The 17,622-nt window shown below is 45.7% G+C and overlaps 1 protein-coding gene and 1 pseudogene across 1 annotated transcript in view; one reads left to right on the top strand and one right to left on the bottom strand.

Moving 5' to 3' along the window:
• LOC126251657 (lysophosphatidylcholine acyltransferase) overlaps positions 1 to 17,622 on the bottom strand; it is a 735,574-nt gene that overhangs the window by 432,898 nt on the left and 285,054 nt on the right. The window lies entirely within an intron of this gene.
• Positions 10,483 to 10,600, top strand: LOC126254028 (5S ribosomal RNA; annotated as a pseudogene).

The raw sequence follows: 17,622 nt of genomic DNA, 5'->3' as shown, positions 1-17,622 counted from the left end.
TACAATTATTATCATTGACGCGTCAGAAAAACACTAAATTACGGGCCCATATCGTTAACGCCGATTTTAGAACATATAGTGTGTTCGAACATTATCAACTACGTCAAAGAAAACGGTCTATTGACACACAGTCAACATGGGTTTAGAAAACATCGTTTCCTGTTAAACACAACTAGCTCTTTATTCACATAAAATGTTGAGTGCTGTTGACAAGGGATTTATGATCGAGTCAGTATTTCTGGATTTCCGGAAGGCTTTTGACACTGTACCACACAAGCGGCTTGTAGTGAAATTGCGTGCTTATGGAATATCGTCTCAGTTGTGTGTCTGCATTTGTGATTTCCTGTCAGAGAGGTCACAGTGCGTAGTAATTGATGGAAAGTGATCGAGTTAAAACAGAAGTGATTTCTGGCGTTCCCCGAGGTAGTGTTATAGGCCCTTTGCTGTTCCTTATCTATATAAACGATTTGGGAGACAATCAGAGCAGCCGTCTTCGGTTGTCTGCAGATGGCGCTGTCGTCAGTAGGGGGACAACCTTCGCGTCAGCGCACGTTGCATTGTTCCCTAATTTATTCAAGATGGCGGCGATGACGTCATCCAAGATGGCGGCTTTTGGCAGGAAGTTTGAATTCCAACAGGATAATGCATGCAAAGACCCTACTTGTCTATTATTATTGATTATCATCCACTACCATCCACTATCATTCGTTATCATTCATTCTTATAGGCCTACCTCCACTAGAAAATTGCGCCAAATTCAAATTCCAACACGATATTCTCTCGAAAACTGTACTTCTATGTATTTTCATCATTTATTATTTATTCAAGACGTCCGATTTTCTCGGTGAGAAAGACATTCTCCTTACATCCATAACAGAAATATATCACAAGTTCAAATCCCCAACACCATAATTGATCACATGTACGAGCTTTCTCCGTCACTTATCTTTTTTCACCGATAGCCTATCATAATCGCGTCAAATAATAAACTGCACTTGTAGTAACGTAAGTCACGCACTTTGATTCTGCAGGGGCAAGGGGCTGAAGACTTTATTTCAAGCAGTACGGTCATCACTTGTTCTCCAACACAGTCAGCACACACATCTTTGATATCGCAGTGCAGTCACCACGACGTCCGCGCTCCAACTACATTAGTTCAAATTCTCGCCACCCCCTGGCCAGCACGCGGAGACACTGCGTACGCCTGTCACGTGAGGCGCCCGGCCACTAGCGCGGGGGGGGGGGGGGGGGGGGGGGCGAGCCCAGCGATCACTCCCACGTTGTAAACATGTTTTCGCTGGACACGCTGGAACTTGTCGAGTTTGACGTCACAGCGGCCCCTTGTCCGCTCACCACGTGTATTCGTCAACTCCGCACGTTTCCTGCCAAAATTGTCTGCCTCGGAGCTGAATCGTGCAACGGACAACCATTCCCTGAGCAAGTCTGAACCTGCAGATACCGACCTCACACAGCCGTTCGCCACGTGTCCTCGTGCGATAGAGAACGCAGTGCTACACTTTTGGCGGCAAAGTTTGCTCGACAGTGGAATCCGCCATGACTATATAATATCACGTTTGGACTGCACTAGAACGCCCGCTAATTGACTTGTTCTCGCGCGCGCGTAATAACTGTACAATCACTGCACTACCGCCCCGCTTACGTCACACACCCTCCATACACGCGACGGACATAGCCTTCTGTAAATACCTGGAAAATGACTATTTCAGACATTATGGCCATGCAGGTGTACTCCAACTGACTTCTCCATGCTCACACAGCGAAACTCCAGAGCGCAGCTGACTTCCGCGCGGCTGGCTGAGCCCGCTCCCTGGCCAGCTGACGTCAAGCGGTTCCGCCCAGCCCCCATGGCCTGCGCGCCAGGTAGACAGTGGCGAGCGGCGCCACAAACTGACGGCCGCTCCCGCGAGCACTTAACACCGGACACAATGTTTCCTGTCGACCGCGTGCCGTGCAAAGGATACGTTTGGCGCCAGAGTTTGACCGACAGTGGAATCCACTGTGACCATGTAACAGCACGTTTCCTCGTCACGACAACGCTCGCTAATTCACTCTCACCACCCTGCTATATTAAATAATTCCATTTACAATTTCATATACCTATTCAAACGTGTTCAAATTCCTAATATCGACTACTTTTCGAGGACCAGAACGCCACCTCCTCCTCCTCCTCCTCCTCCTCCTAGGAACCAGCGCCAAAGTTTGAAATCTGCCAGTAAACAAAGCTCACTTGCGCTTCCGCCACCAACCTAAGTAAATTGTTTCAAACTAAGCCACCGGCACTCAACCTCTTCCTACACGTTTCTGGTAAATGGAATGTTTTTTCTACCGAGTTGGAAACTTCCTTGACGTCACAACGTGCGATCGACCACGTGGCTCTGTCAGACAAAGAACGCTCTCACTAAGTTAATTGATCACCTGATTCTCATTATTCAGCCCACATGCTTCCATCATCTAATCCAGGATCTTGGCGAAAACACACGTCCGTACACATGAGCCATCGCGCGCACCTAGCTTAGTGCCTCCGCAAGTGAATGTAACAAAGTCCACATGACTATTTAATTAATCTGATCAATTAATTAACCTCTCTGATGCGGAAAACTGCCACGTCCACCTAGACTTGGAATCAATTTTCGCCACTGCCACACCCACCTGGACTTGAAATGAAATACACTCCTGGAAATGGAAAAAAGAACACATTGACACCGGTGTGTCAGACCCACCATACTTGCTCCGGACACTGCGAGAGGGCTGTACAAGCAATGATCACACGCACGGCACAGCGGACACACCAGGAACCGCGGTGTTGGCCGTCGAATGGCACTAGCTGCGCAGCATTTGTGCACCGCCGCCGTCAGTGTCAGCCAGTTTGCCGTGGCATACGGAGTTCCATCGCAGTCTTTAACACTGGTAGCATGCCGCGACAGCGTGGACGTGAACCGTATGTACAGTTGACGGACTTTGAGCGAGGGCGTATAGTGGGCATGCGGGAGGCCGGGTGGACGTACCGCCGAATTGCTCAACACGTGGGGCGTGAGGTCTCCACAGTACATCGATGTTGTCGCCAGTGGTCGGCGGAAGGTGCACGTGCCCGTCGACCTGGGACCGGACCGCAGCGACGCACGGATGCACGCCAAGACCGTAGGATCCTACGCAGTGCCGTAGGGGACCGCACCGCCACTTCCCAGCAAATTAGGGACACTGTTGCTCCTGGGGTATCGGCGAGGACCATTCGCAACCGTCTCCATGAAGCTGGGCTACGGTCCCGCACACCGTTAGGCCGTCTTCCGCTCACGCCCCAACATCGTGCAGCCCGCCTCCAGTGGTGTCGCGACAGGCGTGAATGGAGGGACGAATGGAGACGTGTCGTCTTCAGCGATGAGAGTCGCTTCTGCCTTGGTGCTAATGATGGTCGTATGCGTGTCTGGCGCCGTGCAGGTGAGCGCCACAATCAGGACTGCATACGACCGAGGCACACAGGGCCAACACCCGGCATCATGGTGTGGGGAGCGATCTCCTACACTGGCCGTACACCACTGGTGATCGTCGAGGGGACACTGAATAGTGCACGGTACATCCAAACCGTCATCGAACCCATCGTTCTACCATTCCTAGACCGGCAAGGGAACTTGCTGTTCCAACAGGACAATGCACGTCCGCATGTATCCCGTGCCACCCAACGTGCTCTAGAAGGTGTAAGTCAACTACCCTGGCCAGCAAGATCTCCGGATCTGTCCCCCATTGAGCATGTTTGGGACTGGATGAAGCGTCGTCTCACGCGGTCTGCACGTCCAGCACGAACGCTGGTCCAACTGAGGCGCCAGGTGGAAATGGAATGGCAAGCCGTTCCACAGGACTACATCCAGCATCTCTACGATCGTCTCCATGGGAGAATAGCAGCCTGCATTGCTGCGAAAGGTGGATATACACTGTACTAGTGCCGACATTGTGCATGCTCTGTTGCCTGTGTCTATGTGCCTGTGGTTCTGTCAGTGTGATCATGTAATGTATCTGACCCCAGGAATGTGTCAATAAAGTTTCCCCTTCCTGGGACAATGAATTCACGGTGTTCTTATTTCAATTTCCAGGAGTGTAGTTGAAGTCCCTACCGACCACCACGTCCTTTTACCGACCCATGTTCGTTGACGAACTTGTACTAATGCTTGCTTCCGTTTACTAACGTGGAGTAACGTGTACTAACCCACATTAACTTATATCACATTCTGTCTATGCAAATAAGCCAAGCTTCAATTCTGATGGTCAGTTCGTGTTTCGCTACCACATACAAGAAAATTGTGGCAAACGAAGCCACTAACCTAAGTCACCTGTGATGACTCAAAATAGTCTGCTTTGCCTCTCTCACACACCACGAGCGCGAGACCGCCCACATCTCAGTGGACATACTCCTGTATAAATATTCTAGCTAAACCATGACCCTAATACTGCTGTTCAATCCACACGGTCTAGCACATGGCCAGAGCACACCCTCAGTACCTGAGAACATTGCTCGCCCCATCTTTAGTTAACCGCTGAGAGACGGAGATATGCTGCAATCACATCCCTCGCGCTCTCGTAGCTACTCACCTCAGCAATTCGATCTAACAAACCCTCCAAGTAGAAAAAATAACAACCAACTCGAACTCTCTCATATTCTATATCGTCCCGCAAATACTTAACGTACATTTTATTTCCGCATCGAATATACCTATCACTCTAATACAAAAAACACTCGTCCTGATATACCTGATGTCATGTTGCACAGTCGGCAGACACGCAAACAGCTCCTAATTTCAGTGCACAATATCAAACTGCTCCTAAATAAGGCAGTACACATAACTGTAAACACCATCAGTACTCGTAATCTGTCCAAATAACGCATAGCAAAGTAACTCAACAGATGCGCGCAATCAACCTATCCTACATCAAGTCACACGTCCGACAGCTCTCAATTCGCTCAAAGGCCTCTGTTCGACCCTTCAAACACGACTTGATGACAGCCGCATTTACACCGAACACCTGAGAAATAATTCGTATCACCTACACGCCGAACATGACTATCCAAGCCAGGCCACGCGAGTCGTCTGTCACCGTCCTAACTCAGTGCGGTCCAAAACTCATGTTAAGGCCGCATTCCATTGCTCGCCGGCCTATTTGCGACACATCTCCACCTTCACGTCTGTTGTCAGAATAGCCGAGAGCGAGTTCACACACACACACACACACACCGTCCGTACACATCCCAGCGCTTCTCTCCCCTCTCAATCTAAAACGGTCATTTAATAATAAAAAAAAAAAAAAAAAAAAAAAAAAAAAAAAAAAGAGCCCAGTCAACCTCTCCGAAATTTTATAGTGCCCCCAAAATTAGTTAACGCTCGCTTTCGTGTTTTCTAAGCTGATTTGTAAATTCAAATTCTTACCCTAACAGAACTTGTTCACCAAAATAATACTGAATGCGTTCCCCACCTCCTACCTTTCCAGCTCTCAACATACGCAAATGTTCTCAACCCTCCTATATCCCAGCACAACCGAGTAATCATTCTTATTCCTTCTTATCGAATTTACTGGTCTAATTTCCTAAGGACCCGAAATCGAAGTACCATCCTGCTTTTCTTTCTGATGCTTCCTGTGCTTACTTTTACAGAGACCGCTAAACTACCTCCACCGCCCCCCCCCCCCTCAATCTACACACACACATATATATATATATATATATATATATATATATATATATATATATATATATATAGTCGTCCTCTCCACTCACCCCATAACATAAGCATTAGTAACTTTACAATCCATTATATACAAACCCTACACAATGTAAACCACATTAACTTTACAATACCCACTACATGCCCCAATTCTCTGAATTCCTAAGGAAGCACTGTGAACCTGCTCTTTCTTTCTACACAAGCCACAATCAGCGGTATTGAGCCCTTCTGCATCAACGGACGGAAGTCCCTCTCAGAACTGTTCCACAAATTCGGCGATCGCTTCCCCTCAACACAAACGCGTTACTCTCTCTTCTTCTTCCTTGCCTGCTCGCTTTTTTTTGTACAAACTTATCCAGACACATAGACTACAAGAACACACCAATTTTTTTTCTAAGTACAGCATCCTTTAAACCACTCAATAACTAGAAACAAACAGACCAAAAAATTATATTCGCACTCTCGAATACCGGTCGTTGATCTCATTATACTTATACAGTTAAATCTTACGATCGCGGTCTCATTTGATTGGCATTCCACAATGAGCTAAGTATCGGAAATACACACTCTTGGCCGCTGTTACTCTGGAAATATCTCTACCGTCCTTACGACTTCCTCTCTACTCGTCACATAGCATAATCAATATTAACTTTACAGTGCAGTATATACAAACGCTACGCAATGTAAACCATATTAACTTCACAATACAGTGTATACACATTTGACACAAAACAGTGCACTTATCCAGTATATCTCTACAGCATGCGAAAAAAATATCCTATCCCTACAGCGTCTATATACAGCAATGCTCCCCAATCCTAGGAAAGCACCGTCAACCTGTTCTCTCTACAGACCCGACACTCAGAGCTAATCTTCCCTCTTACATCAGCGGACCTAAGTCACCCTCAGAACTCTTTTTTTACAAATTCGGTATCGTCCCCTCCTCAGCACAAACGCCTTACTGTCTCTCCTTCGTTATCTGTTCGCTTTTCTTCAAACATCCTCAGACTCTTAGACTGCAAGAACACATGTACTTTCTCCATAATATTACACCATTTTAGCTGTACTTCTCAATATCATGCACTAGGCTACACCCTACCGATCACTAGTTCATCGTAATTCCCAAGATATAGACTTCAAATTAATTCTCTACAAACGCCGAACTTTATCTATGTGCAGCATGCTGTAAACCACTGACTAACTAGAAACAAACATACGCAAAATGATATTTCCACTCTCGAATACCGGTCTCAGTCATGTAACATTTTCGAGATCTTGGCTATAATTTACACTTCAACTAAGGTCTGTCCCAGGTCTAGAGAACAGACAAGCATGTGTCCAACACACCACAATCGATCTTCACTCAGCTAAATAAAGGAAGCAAATGTGCAGAAGTAGTCAACGGAACAACCTACATCCCATCTAATAACACTCCAACCCAAATCAATCATCATCTCAAATTCTGACTTTATCACCACAGCCGCCCAACACATAATATTACTTCGCTATTCGGTCGCCTAGAGGACATCAAAGTTCGCTCTTACAGATCCATGTTTATGGCCATATCCACTTGTCTGGCGTATGTTGACTTATACCCAACACGACAGGTATACTCTTCGGCAGAGTAGCATAACGCCATTGCAGAAGTTCGGATGGTTTCGGCTTGGCTGCTCCATTATGATTTCGCCAGCTTTCTCAGTAGGTTTCTCTGGTGGAGACTTGTGATTTGAAAATCATGCATTGTTTTTTGAACGTCAGAGAGATCTGTCACGTGATATTCGTGGGTATTTTGGAGTGTCACAGAGTTCCAATTTAACACCTGACCATTCTATCTTTAACTTGTGGGTGGTCTCTCTCTTTCTCAGACGGAAAGTCCACACTGTGTCTTTGATGGGTTGGGTTCAAGGTGATTTATTCTTTAGTGCTTTGACAGATCATCAAGAGCACTCTTTGGGGTGATTTCTAATGAATCGAAGTTTGTGCTTTGGGTTGCCAGAGCGAGATCGTCAGCATACAAGCAACTCCTGCAGCTGAGAACTACGGTTTGGTCGTTAGTATATACAGGGTGTAAATTTTAAGTTGACAAACCAGACGAACTCTAAAAATAATCTTCACGCGAAAAAATGTGTAGAATCCAAAGTTGATTATTTTCGAGGACGACATCTGCTGGTGCTAAAATTAGCCCGTCACTCCAGCCCCCTGGGGTTGGGGCGGGAGGCAAGTTGAAAATTTCAGATGGGAATCCCCATTTTCAGCCAAGTGTATAGGTGTGTTGTTGTGGACGAAGAACCAGTCTCCTGTCTCCCGTTAAAATTCGCTGAACCGAGCTCCAAGATAGCCCAGTAATCTCTGACAGTTTATCACTTGTCTGTCGGCCTGCGAGCACAAGCTCTCGATTTTTTTTTTCAGCATTTTCGTCGATTCGAGCAGTTGATGGACGTCCAAACGAGATTGCTCATCAATCGGCATGTCGCCATTTTTAAATCGAGCAAACCACTCGTACAATGGAGTGTTTCCCATAGCGTCATCTTGGTAAGCTGTTTTCAACATTAAAACAGTTTCAGCAGCATTTTTACCGAGTACAAAACAAAGTTTCACAGCTGCACGTTGTTCACTTCAACTTGCCATCATAAAACACGAAACAAGAAAAATAACAGCGCTAGCAAAAACAATCACTGCAGATGGACAGAACAAGCCACATCGGCAAACAGGCGGCACTGAACTGGCAATGAGTTGCGCTACACACACCTAGCGGCAGAAATGCGTACTACACAAGCCCCGCCCAGGGCAATATATATATTTTGTAACCCCTCGTATACACACATCAAGAAGAGTTTTGCGTCACCCCGATATGTAGTGCAGATGTGTCGCTGTATGTGCCGGAAGGACACCACTCACGTTGTTTGTAAACATACCACGAGTGAGTTCTATCTACGCGTAGAATGCAGCACTGGAATGCACTGCAGCGTTGTTTGAGGTGAAAGGGAACCACCACAAGGGACGCACAGAGACGTCTGTGGAACAGCAAGAGCGAACAATCACAATGGCACGAAGGACAATCGCGATCAATGATCGCGTGTGCATCATCACATTAAGTGCAGGAGTCGTGTCAATCTGGAAAGTTGCTCGACGTGTGCACCGGAGACGAATTAATGTAGTGCACAGATGGAATCGATTCCAACTGACAGATGGGGATTTATACACAGCACAGACCGTGTCCGTTCGGCAGGTGCATAGGGTGATCGACACCTATGACTTTCGTGTCATAGGAACGGTGGGCTGCGTGCTCGAGAACTCAACTGGCTACAAGGCATCAAATTATTAGAAGACGATTACACGATGTGAATCTCCCTCACCGACGACCGTGCGGAACACCATGTCCTACACCACAGACCGTGAAGAAGTCGAGCAGAATGGACGCCTCGGGATTTGTGTCAGGTGTCGTTTAGGGACGAAATGTTGATCTGTTTGTACCCTGATAATCGCAGACAACGAACGTGTTTCGAAACAACCCAACAACATCGAACGCCTCAAACAGCGTGTCCCATATGTGCACCAAGTCGGTAGTGGGGTAATATCTTGCAGTGGCATCACATGGGGCCACCGTGTACGTCGCGTGCTTGTTGAGGGCAGTCTCACTGCTCTACGGTACAGGGACGAGATTCTGCAAGCGTCAGTGGGACAATATCGCCAACATTGAGGTGACACTTTCATCTTGGTGAATGATAACTCAGCGTGTTCACCGTGCTGTGCTGGTCAAGGTGTTCCTTCAACAAGCTAGGACCACTAGAATGGGGTGGCCTTGCTGTTCACCGGACACCAACCCAAGCGAACGTGTAAGGGTCGATTGAAATAAGCTATTTTTGGACGTCGACAACGACCACGGGCTGTGTGCGATTTATTCTGAATCCTCACTGAAGGGTGCGACAATTTGGACCAGGGCTAGCTTTATCATCTCTCATCGATGGTATGCCACGACGGGTTATGATGGATCTTATCTTGCTTTAGCCATTTAGTAAGTATCTCAACAGTGTACGGGGCATAGACGCAGTATAAACATGACCGCTCCAAAAGGAGAAATACGAAACGAAAGATGGACAATTATCTGTATTCCAATGTTCTCTTAAGCCTATACCAAATTTTTCACTCTCTTCTCGTGCGTGATTCTGGGTGCATGCATTGCTTGTGTGTCAGGCAACAATATATACTTGTGTAAAAGCTTTTACAATACATCTTCTAGGAAGGGAGGCAGTTTCTTTCATGTAACTCTTCAGGCTTCCCCGGCGATCTAATGACATCTTGGGTTGTCGGGTGCTCTGACGCATATCAGCGTCGTTCTTGCACGATATTTCGGTAACGTAACTCGTAACCTTCATTAGGTGCGACCTGAGACTGCCCCGAGTTTTTTTTTTTTTTTATCCACTTTTATTCCCGTCCCTGAAGGGGATGGGCGGGCTGTTTAAGGGCTTGCATTACCCCATTCAGCGTTTTGTTGTATAAGTAGATTTCATTTATTTATTTGTTTGTTCAATTTTCTTGCAGGAGTGCATTTGATCATTTTCGCAGTAAAGAATATAAAAAAATTTTACATCATGATTATTCCATATATCATAATGCAATACCTCAAAATACAATAAAGTTAGTAGAATACAATAAAATACAATTCAGTAAAGTATGATACCCTAATTTACAGTTCATACTCTACGCTTTGAGGCGACTTGTGTATTTATGTCTGTGGCCTTCCTCCTCCGATGGCAATGGCCTTGCCGCAGTGGATACACCGGTTCCCGTCAGATCACCGAAGTTAAGCGCTGTTGGGCGTGGCCGGCACTGGGATGGGCGACCGTCCGGGCCGCCATGCGCTGTTGCGTTTTTTGTTTCCTGTGCCATGAATTCCGGAATAAAGGAAACGCGCAAACACTTTTCTTGACGTGTGTACTTAATTTAAGACATTGACCTCACTCTTTATTGGAGAAAACGATACTACTATATCATCCGAGACTATCGATAGTTTTTATGTTCCCGAAACCAGCTCGTAGCGTCTTTCCAGTAGGCAAATCGTGTGGATGTCTAAAGGTGAACATTCAAAGTAACGCCACCAGAAGTTGATGCCGAAATTGAGAAGACTTCGCCTCCGAGATAATCGAGAATGGACTAACCAATCCGCTGAGCCCATGCCTAATGCAGAACGAGAGTTTAATGCAGAGACTATCAGTGCCCCCTTGTTTATTTGGCAATATTTAAAAAACTAGCGCTTGATGGCCCTTCGATGACAATCACCTTAGAATTTTCTTCGAGCAAGTTGGGGAAGCCACGAAAACTTTAATCATGGCGGTCGGACGGTAATTCGAACACGAGTCCCTGTCTACCTTGAGGAGGAAAAGAGGACGCGGTGTGCGTCGAGTGTGCTGCGTAGTGGCAGAGCGTAGTCGCTCTCTTGACCACACCGTGCTAACCTGCTCTTCACCGGCCAGTATTAAAGTGGCACAAGAGCCGTCTCCTCAGTGTCAGTGAACAGTCACGGCTTGACAACTTGCATGGTTCCTTCGGTCACTGGAAAACATGAAACCTGATTTTCAAATGAGAGCAACGTTGTGTGAAAATTTCAATCGACGAGCTGCTTTTTTAAGTTTCGCTAGCACAAACGAACACAGCCTGAATTTGTGTGTATAAAAATTGTCACATGACCAAATATGGTCAAGCGAAAAATGACAGAAGTACATGGTAAGCAGACAATGGCAAAAATACATGGCAACACATATGAACAACAATTTACAAGGATTTTTTGAAAAAAATTCTACAATACTTAACTGGAGTTTGAAAATTTAGCGTGGCAATAAAAGTCACAATTTAGATACTCTTTAAACCTTGGCCTGTTCCTAAATCCAGAGAACGGTGGCTAACATAACTTGTATAATGTCCAACTGGGCTCCTTCTGGTGGCGACCGTAAAGTCCTGAGACATGCTGAGGTAGAGTCCGGTTTTCTGGTACTGTCCCGTGGCACTATTTAAGTGCAGAATGGACCTGTGTTTGCTCATATCCGCTAAAGAACTACACTGCCGGAAAAATAAATGCAATACCCGCAAGGACAAGATCATTTTATTGACCTCTAGTGTATGATAAATTCAGAATAGGTGAAACACACGTGTCTCAGTAAAGGGTGCCCAAACAGCGGCCTAAATACACAGAACACACACCTCTGACGGCGACGCAGGCGTGTATTCTCGCATGCAAACCATCATAAAGGCGACGACTGGCATCCTGGATAGACTGTCCCAAGTATTTTGCGCCTTTTGTTGCAATTCAGCAATGGTTCTCGCAGGCCCTTGAGAGCGAGTGAATTCGCACTTTTCCCGCAAGTGTTGAGTTGACGAGAGACATCATGATCTTGGTGGCCTTGTAATTGTACAACACCAAGAACACGTTTCGTCGCTGCACCCCTATGTGGACCTGCACTATCCTGCGGAGAAAGCTCAAGAACTTCTTGCCAAAGAAATGACAGTAACACGAGGATAAAATCCTGCGCAAGGTAGCGGACACTGGCTACTTTACCTTGTAGAAACACCAAATGTGACCACGAGTTGTAACTGCTGGCTCTCCACACCATGAGGACTGCGATGGGAAATGCGTGTAGTGGGCGAATGTACTCCGCAATAATAAGCTCAACAGGTCTACGGCATAAACGCGTACGCCCAGCATTCGCATATGGACGGCACCTACTCTCATCACTGAGGGCGACAGAGAGCCATTCCATTGTCCAGCAACTCTTTCATGACACCAGAGTAGCCACACTTGGCAGTGTCGAGGTGTCGGTGGAAGCCTGGGTAGAGCCACTCGTGATCTTAGTCCTGCTGCAAGCTGACCGTTCTCCATGGCCTCCGATGACAGATCAGGTGCAACATGTGCTATGATTTCCTTCCTGAATGCTGTTCGGTCGGCCAGAGGTGCTCGCACATGTGCTATCTTTACATGCGACTGTACTACGTGCGCGTCCTAATGTTCCACAGACCACTTTTGAAAGCATCGACACGCCACAAAAAAAAAAAAAAGTATGTGAAATCTTATGGGACTTAACTGCTAAGGTCATCAGTCCCTAAGCTTACTCACTACTTAACCTAAATTATGCTAAGGACAAACATACACACCCATGCCCGAGGGAGGATTCGAACCTCCGGCGGGACCAGCCGCTCAGTCCATGACTGCAACGCCCTAGACCGCTCGGCTAATCCGACACGCCACCGATACACTGTGTCCATCATGTGCAGAAATCTGTAAGTATGTGCATCTAACTTCCTGCAGGCCCAGAATGCTGAAGCTGTTCAGCAGGAGTACATACTTGCCGATGGGGCATCGTTGTACTCTAGAATGAATGTAACCAACAGTATTGTACTCGAAACTCAGCACTGTTACTGCCAGGCCTCCTGATCGCCTATCAACGTGACAAATGATTCACTAACGCTGGAACAGCTCAGTATGCCTCTATGATACTGAACACTGTCCTTGAGGATGTTGCATTTTTTCCGGCACGGTATTTATCTGATCTAAGGCGAAAGCGTAACGCAGTCCATGTGGAGTGGGCATTCTCTGGAGTGTGACTAAGTACGTTGCGCCTGAGTTACAGGCAGCTCGCCGCTCTTCAATGTACATTGTGTCCCAGATCTTCTGGAGGACACAGTGAAAAACACCGGCAGAGGGAAGAGGGAGAGGGAGGGGAGGGTGGCAGGGGGAGGAGTAATGGTTGCATCACGAAGGGGGTGGGGGGTGAGAATGGACAAGCAAAAAGTTTCTTCTGGGCAAACTACTCCCATTCTATTCTACTCACAAAAATCATAGCTACCTCTCTCCCTCTCCTTACCTCCTGTCTCTCTCATGGCTGGAAAACTGTACCAACTCCCGAACATTCCGGACGACTCGCAACAATCCACAGGCAAGAACTGGAAGTTTCGGCCACAGAATACCTTGCCATATCAATGTTGATGCATTAAGTTGTTCTGAAAGCGGTGCTGATATTCAAGATAATGAAAGCTGGTTAAAAGCTGTGAGCTATCTGGGGAAGTTATCCTTGCATTACCGAGCAACTGTTTCACCAGGTATCCAGTCTAGTTTACCAAATTGCCAACCAGACTAACATTATTTATAATCTTTTAATAGTCATACGACAACCGGTGATATATACATAAAAATAGAATTTAAATAAAAAGAAATAAATCAGTTTACATTTAGACATTTATTTTAACATCGATCATTTTTCCGTTAAAATTTCAGCATATTAAACTTGATTCATAACTAAACTGGTGCATTATTTAGGATTGTGAAAATGTGAGTTTGTAATCTTACAGAACACATCAAATATGGAGCCAAGATTTTGCATACAACACTGCATTTATAAAACAACACACGAAGAACGTTGAAACATATGCAAGAGGAAATTAACCACAACCAACCGATTCAATGTTCATCCAAAGAAGTTACGGTCGTAGCGCAATCCTGTCAGTCATGGAATTACCACGCACTGGTATACTAAATTCTTGTCTGTGAAATCTTCTCGAAAAGAATAGCTGAGGGCTACTTTGATTATTACACCACATGCTTCAAGTGGTCAACTTGGTTTACACAAAGAGTGTAACTCCACAATAATGTTGAGAATTAAAGTAAATTACATCAAAAAGAAAAACCTCTAACTGGTTACTATCGTCATACTATTAACCTGATGGGTCAAACAATTATATAAGCACGTGATACTGGCCTCACAAAGTACACCCCACGTGGGTTGAACATAAAGAAAAGTTGCTATATTGAAAAATATTGTCAAGACGAGACGTTATAATCTCACGCACATTCGCATTTAAGATTGATGATCTTAGTTAGAGTTATTGATCATCAACACGTGATTCCACTTTGCTCACAAAGTAGTGACTAAGCAACTACTGGAAGATATTCTGAACTTCACACTCGAATTACACTGCGTTGCAATTTAAGATAACATTAGATATTTTAGAGCTAAACCCGAAATAAAGGTTATTAAATTTCCAGTTAGGCTGAATTTAAGAAATATATTGTCCTACGGACTTAACAGACACGCGCTTAGCCGGAGATCTTACCACTTCAGACGCTCGCCGCGGACCGACTGCCATGGGCCCCTACCGAGGGTGCCTCACAGATACAAACGGAAGTGACCAGAGAGGCAGCTTCCTATACCAACATGACAAGGGACGGACAGGACCATACTTAGAATAGAAACCTCTTTGCTTCTAGAAAGCGTAGCTACCTGTTCCGATGTTGGTCCTACTGTTCTCTAGCAGACAGGCTTGTCTGCTGCCATCAAGCATGCAGCTAGAAATAATTTTCTCATTAATCCTTTCACACAGAAGGGAAGGGGGATGACAGTATCTTATCATATACACTATACAAATAAAAGCGCATGTAGGTTCATACGAGACTGTGTGACATGAATTACATATAAGCTGTGTTTTAAAGTGTAGTAGTGTGACAGATCGTTCTTGTTTATGTGTAAAAGTAACACGTTCCACTGCTCAGTCTCCTCCCAGAAACACCACAGTAAATTCAGAAGTGGAATGTATGACGTAAATGACAACAGATTTAAGAAATTAACATAAAAGGAATCCACCACAGACCTTTCAAAAGCATTGAAAACTGGAAAAATTATTTTGCCGCCTCTAGTGTGTAGCGCAATTTCGAAAAACTTATGAATGGCTTAAAATAAAGGTTTGGAAAGTGATTCAACATCCGACACACGTTTATGCGCAGCAGTATTAACATTTGCATAAGGCATCACCCACTTTACAAACTTTATTTACGCAAGCTATCGTCACCTAAGTGAAGTTTTCGAAACAGTACATGTGGTCTCCTTATACACCTTACAGCTCAATTAAATCAGCTACGCACAATTCCTGCAGTGTTTCGGGTTAGAATGCAATCTGACCATGAGCCTGATGATGGAGCGACCCCCGACAGGAACGCAATAACAAAAAACAATAAAGCAGACAGCTGTAGAGGCATTTCATATACGTTTATTAACAAGGAGGCAATAACATTCCTCCATGTCAATATAAGAGGAAATTACTTTTTACTGCTAATAAAATGCCAGTATTTCCATCAGATAGATCGCTTAGCAGGACGAACCTCTTGGAGCACTTCTCACGAATGTTTCTACCGCTGATGGATGCGAAACTCTCGTCTCGATTAGGCCAAGACTTAACAAAAGAAGTTGATGAGCGCGTTTCTTTCTGTATTTACGTGTTAACATGGCGAGATCCAATGTCCTTCGTGCCTGTTATGAGTAGTCTGTCTCGTATAAAAATATCGTGTGTAATCCTGTGACGCCTGGCCGCACATGCTAGACGCCAAGTTTATTACCCGTCCTGTTTATTTTCGTTCGCGTTATTCCGTGTAAGACATCAGAATTACGTCACAGATACGAAAGCTTTTATGTACACCTTAGTCGTCAATACATCTTCAAAAAATACAACTTGTCCAGGAATGCAGAATGTTGATATACACCACTAGCCATTAAAATTGCTGCACCAGGAAGATGACGTGCTACAGACGCGAAATTTAACCGACAAGAAGAAGATGCTGTGATACGCAAATGATTAGCTTTTCAGACCATTCACACAAGGTTGGCGCCGGTGGCGACACCTACAACGTGCTGACAGAAAAGTTTCCAACCGATTTCTCATACACAAACAGCAGTTGACCAGCGTTCCCTGGTGAAACGTTGTTGTGATGCCTCGTGAAAGGAGGAGAAATGCGTACCATGAAGTTTCCGACTTTGATAAAGGTCGGATTGTAGCCTATCGCGATTGCCGTTTATCGTATCGCGACATTGCTCTCGCGTTGGTCCAGATCCAATGACTTAGCAGAACATGGAATCGGTGGGTTCAGGAGGGTAATACGGAACGCCGTGCTGCATCCCAACGGCCTCGTATCACTAGCAGTCGAGATGACAGGCATCTTATCCACACGGCTGTAACGGATCGTGCAGCCACGTCTCGATCCCTGAGTCAACAGATGGGGACGTTTGCAAGACAACAACCATCTGTACGAACAGTTCGACGTCGTTTGCAGCAGCATGGACTATCAGCTCGGAGACCATGGCTGCGATTACCCTTGACGCTGCATCACACACAGGAGCGCCTTCAATGGTGTACTCGACGACGAACCTGGGTGCACGAATGGCAAAACATTTTTTCGGATGAATCCAGGTTCTGTTTACAGCATCATGATGGTCACATCCGTGTATGGGGACATCGCGGTGAACGCACGTTGGAAGCATGTATTCGTCATCGCCATACTAGCGTATCACCCGGCGTGATGGTATGGTGTGCCGTTGGTTACACGTCTCGGTCACCGCATTGACGGCACTTTGAACAGTGGACGTTACATTTCAGATGTGTTACGACCCGTGGCGCTACCCTTTATTCGATCCCTTCGAAACCCTACATTTCAGCAGGATAATGCACGACCGCATGTTGCAGGTCCTGTACAGGCCTTTCTGGGTACAGAAAATGTTCGACTGCTGCCCTGGGCAGCACATTCTCCACATCTCTCACCAACTGAAAACGTCTGGTCAATGGTGGCCGAGCAACTGGCTCGTCACAATACGCCAGTCACTACTCTTGATGAACTGTGGTATCGCGTTGATGCTGCATGCGCAGCTGTACCTGTACACGCCATCCAAGCTCTGTTTGACTCAATGCCCAGGCGTATCAAGTCCGTTATTACGGCCAGAGGTGGTTGTTCTGGTAACTGATTTTTTCAGGATCTATGCACCCACATTGCGTGAAAATATAATCACATGTCAGATCTAGTATAATGTATTTGTCCAATGAATACCCGTTTATCATCTGCATTTCTTCTTGGTGTAGCAAT

Source organism: Schistocerca nitens, chromosome 4, assembly GCF_023898315.1.
Source record: "Schistocerca nitens isolate TAMUIC-IGC-003100 chromosome 4, iqSchNite1.1, whole genome shotgun sequence".
Classification (NCBI taxonomy): Eukaryota; Metazoa; Arthropoda; class Insecta; order Orthoptera; family Acrididae; genus Schistocerca; species Schistocerca nitens.
Note: the sequence above shows the minus strand (reverse complement) of the source record. Positions and strands in the feature narration are given on the sequence as shown.